Below are 5186 nucleotides of genomic sequence, written 5' to 3' on the forward strand. Positions count from 1 at the left end.
ATTGAATATCCGGCTGCTAAACAGTAAATAAGTGATAGGTGTTAGTAGTGCTATTGATCATTTAAAAATAAAATAAAAAACCTAAATCCTATAAACGTTTTAAGAGAGCAAAGGAAGCAACTACACTGCTTTAATTAATCCCTAAAGATGTAAAGATTTTTTTTCTGGAAATCACAACAGGATGAAGCTATTTGAGAGAGAAGGGCAGAACTGAAGTTACTTTAATCGGAGCAGAGAGCGTCTGAATCTAGCTATCCTCGGCACATTCAATCTTTCATCCCAACACTGTGACTTGTAACTACAACTACTCTCTTGCAGAATTTGAGGTGGCCACACAGAATGTGAAAGACACAGAGAGCAGCCTGGCAAGTTTAAAATTAGTAAGGGAACCTGAACTTGTGTTCCAGAGGTTCCATTCTAACCTTGGTGATGCAGGCATAATGTAGTAGAAACCAGGGCCACATTATGACTTCTGAGGGCACTTTTGCCTTTAGTGGATTCCCTCCTCCATTAAAAAAAAATACCTAAAAATTATATTTTACATCTGCTTTGGTGTAAAGACAAATATATTATTACATATTAATATACTTTCTTCAACCTAGAAGATGAATTTTTCTTCTGATTTCAAAAGAAATAAAAACATTTCTGTGGGCTTCTAAAAGTATTGCGGGCCCCATGCACTATGCCTGCTGCTGCTAACAAAGAATTAGGCTCTGGTGGTACCCTTCCTTGATACTGAATTCCCTATTTTGGAAAAAAAAAAAAGAGTTAAATTAAAAAGTACTCAGTTGACAGAGGCACAGAAAGACACACTGAGTGGAAAAGTGGAAAGCCACTGGGTGGCCCAGTCTGTTGAGTGTCGGGTTCAGGTCATGATCTTGTGGTTTGTGAGTTCAAGCCCCACATTGGGCTCGCTGCTGTCAGCCTATCGGCGCAGAGCCTGCTTTGGATCCTGTCCCCCTCTCTCTGCCCCTTCCCCACTTGCGCTCTCTCAAAAATAAAAAAATATATAATTTTTTAAAAAAGGAATTGATAATAAAGAACATCAACAGAAAGTTCCAGTTCCTACTTGTTTCAGTCAGGTTCTTGGGGTCTTAAATCAACTTGGATTCATTAATGATATGTGTAGAAATATCTGTGAATGTGTCTTCTACCATTTTAGTAACCAAAAACTTCCTCTAGAGATCTCATAACTGTTCTGAATCCTTGGATCAGGTATGTAAGGTCTCTCTTGCCAGGACCTAGCCTGAATACAACTAAAGACACAGCTGGGCAATTATAATTGGGCAAGTTCATGGATGAAAGATCCATAAAGGTTTTGTGTGTGCTGAGGGGGTATGTGTGTATAAGGTAGGGATTGATATCCTGGAAGGCAATTACTAGCCTATTTCTTTTGTTGGCCTCATCACAACCCTGGGTTAATGTTTTATCCTCACTGGCAGTTGTGATTCATATTTGCTGCCCTTTGAGGTGCTTATGGTTTCAGGAAGGACTATATTGATTCAGATTAATGCATAATAAACAGGCATTATGGTCCCAAAGAAGGGTACAGTGGCACCCTTCTGTATTTTCAGTGTGACTGCCTTTGCAGAGAGAAGGAAAACAGAGAAGTCCATAATTACAGAGCAGGTCTGCAGGGGGAGGAGATGTCTGGGGATAGAAACAGGACATTAATGTGGAATACCTGTATTCATAGAGTTAAAGGATGCCCCAGAAAATGGAGGGAAGAAAAGATGTGCTCAAACAGCAGGAAAGAACCAAAAAATTCTTCCAGAGCTGCTCAGGGTGATTTTTGAGATCTGTAATTTTAGTATTGTTGATTTTATGTAAGGACTCAAGAAATTTTCCATCTCAGATCTGATTCTTTTATCCTTACCTTACTTCTCTAATATAGGATCTCCTCATAATCTAGTTTTCACAAACTTGCCAGGTGTAGGATCCATTTATTTATCCAATAAACATCTATTAAGCCCCTGCTGTATGCCAGTCACTGAGCTAAGGACTGTGGTTAGAGAGAAGGTTAACAGACAGTTGCTGATCTCAAGGAGCTTAGAGGCCAGTAGATGAACTGTTAATGATACAGTGTGACACTATGTGGTGCATGAGGAGTTATCCCATTGACTAGGTTGACTCTGAAGGAGTGGGGATAGCCCCGTGTCAGGAAAAGTTAGAGAATGGCATGGGGCAGGGCAGTCAGAAAAGACTGCACAGAGATGGTGACAAGAGCTGGGCATTGAGAAATAAATAGGAGTCTGTCAAAGTACGGGAAAAAGATTACAAATGAAAGGAAGAGCACACACCAAAACTTGAAGGCAAAGCACATTCTGGAGGCTGCAAATATTCTGTGAGACTGGAGTAGAGCTTGTGAAGAATAGCAGGTCGTGGAGGAGGCTTGGGGGCAGCTGAGGTCCCTGGTATGTCCTATAAAAGAGCTTTTACTTGTATGTAGTCCATGGGGAGCCAATGAAGACTTTAAACATGGGTGACCAAGAAAGATCTTGGCTGAGGAATGCCTACTCTGTTCGCGGGTATGAAGAGCCAGTTCGAGGGAGTGACGTAGGCAGCAGGGAGACCAGGTAAAAGAGGCTGTGGCAATGATCAGGGCTTGAATCAAGGTAGTACCAGCAGAGATGGAGACTCAAGTCAAGTTCTACTCAGGATGCAGGATTGACAGGACTCAGTGATGGAGGAGACAGGAGGAGTTAGGGCAACTTGGGCCTGGCTTTCCGAATTGGGTGACAGGGTGGGTTGGGGGTGTAGTCACTGAGACAGAAGTCCTAGAAAAAGAAGCAGATTTGGGACTGGAGATGGTGAATGCTGTATGTTCCCCCAGGAGCAGATTCTGAGACAAGGATTCAAGTGCGGAAAGTTGATTTGGAGGGTGAAGGAAACACTGGTAGGGGTGTGGGAGAGGTAGACAGAGGAACGGCAGCCAATGGGGGTATGTTATTAAGGCCAGTTACCCCTGTGAAGCTTAAGTCCATGGGTAAACTCCCAGATATGGTACAAAACACCCACTTCAGAACAAAGAGGTGAGGAAGCTGGTTGAGGGCTGCCCAGGAAATGCTGACTTTCTGGTAATCCTAGCCTGCCACCCAGCACAGGCAGAGTCCTCCTCAGGTACAGAGAGAAGATACTGGCAGCTGGACGTCTGTGGGGCACATTGAGATGGTAGCTTCTAGAGGATGTGGGTGGGGCACCGTTAGCATCTGCTCCAGGGAGTTGGTTAGGGCACCTTGAGTGGGAAGTGCCTGTTGGGTAGCCACATAGAGAAGCCCAATAGGCATTTGCAGGAGCAGAAGTTAAAAATCTAAGCTGAAGACTAAATTTGGGAAATGCCGGGTCCTGAGTGTTGGTTGAACCAGTGGGTACTGAGCTCTGTTGAAGGCATATGTGACTTGAGTTGGTGGCTGAGTCCATCACCCTGTGGTATGCCCACATGATTTGACGTGATCTGCATGAAAATCCTGGTGGGTTTCTCTAGGAGTTCCAGGAAGGCCTGAAGTTATAGGTGTCAGGTTAGTGCTCATGGGTGTGAATGTGTTTGGGGGAAAGCGTCCATTGCTTTCAAGAAAGGCTTAAATTTGAATAATGTATTTAAAATTGAGAGTCTTTTAAAACAATTGGTGGTCAATAATATTCACTGGATAATTGATTAAACGGGGTGGGCATTTGAAAACATAGTCATAATGCAAAGGGATAAATGCTAAAGGAAAAAATATGCAAGGGGTACTTAAAGCACAGAGGATTAGAATCAAACCCAGGCTTGGGGAAAGAGGATGGAAAGCATTCAGAGAAATGGCCCAGTGAGAAAGACATTTTTACCTGAGGATTCAGGATTCAGACCCCACAGGGTAAGGGAAAGGTTTTCACTACTTTGATAGAACAGAGACTTCCAAAGCAGTCGGCGTGGAGGCTTCAGTAGTCTTCACTTGAAGGTTTTCTATGAATTGTATTATGTATTGACTGTATCCAAAGGGGACAAGATAGTTCATATGAAATCTCTGCCAATTTTAGCGAAGCTGGGATCAAAGGATATGAGTTGGTTCTTTAGATAGATAATCAACAAGTGTATCTCAGACAGTTGCTACTTCGCAGTAGGAAAGTACAGGCTAAACCACACAGAGTAATAAAATACTGTCCTGGCTCTGCACTGAAGTCTCTCATAGTCCCATGGTAGCTCTATCTAGTTGCACAATCAGGAGAGCATTTAGTTTCAGAGGATTTTGAGATGCTGTCCAGACTAAGAAGGAGGCCCATTATAATGGGTTTGGCTTGTGGCTGCTCCATTCTGCATTCCACAATCCTGTTTCCTAAGAGAACCCTAATGTTGTACAGGCATCCATCCCTCTCCATGAAACCATGTACCTTAGAATTTGATCCTAGCTTTAGGGTAGGAACCATTTGATCTGAGGCAAATGACATCCCTCCTGCTATAATTTAGACCGAATAGATGAGAGGAGAGATTTGCTTGGGGCTCTATGGCTTCCAGGAGAGCCACCCTCCTCTCAAGGGATGTGAAGATAATGTAACCACATGTGCAACTGGCAGCAAAAACATGATGCTAGTGACCATATAACTGACCATCTACATGGGGACACTGCTGAGGGTGAAAGGGTTTTCCAGGCCTCAGTGTGGTCAGGACAAAAGGCATAAACTGGGTCTTCCCACCAGAGCAGGATGAATGGTCACGATGATGCCGGGAGCCAGGCCTAGGAGGGAGCTGATGCTCTAGGCAACACAACAAACATAGAGAAAGAACCCTAAACTCTGGTGGTGTTACTGAACTGCAACAACCAACCACTTCCGGCATCACTGGAACTTGCAGTTCCAGTTACCAAAGTTGTTCTACTGTTTCCTGGTTTCAACTTCTCTGAGTCAGATCTCTGTTGCTTACAATCAAAAGCATCCTAAGAAACACATGCAGATGCAGCATTGTTTTTGTTTTGTTTGGTCCCAGAAGGGGTAAGGGTCATTCTGGAATCAAGAGATGTAACAAAAACAAGTGGAGGGAGAAAGTAGGTCAGGAATTGATATTGCACTCTGACTTTAAAGACAAGTATAAATAAAAACACAGCTGAGGCCTACGGTTCTGCTGCTTGGAAGGCCAGCCACACACATGGTGGTTTTCATTCCAGCCTTACAGGCACACTCCTGCCTCAACAAAGGGCTCAGGGTCCTGTGCA

The sequence above is a fragment of the Crocuta crocuta genome, unplaced genomic scaffold (genome assembly GCF_008692635.1).
Source record: "Crocuta crocuta isolate KB4526 unplaced genomic scaffold, BGI_CrCroc_1.0 scaffold871, whole genome shotgun sequence".
NCBI classification, from domain to species: domain Eukaryota; kingdom Metazoa; phylum Chordata; class Mammalia; order Carnivora; family Hyaenidae; genus Crocuta; species Crocuta crocuta.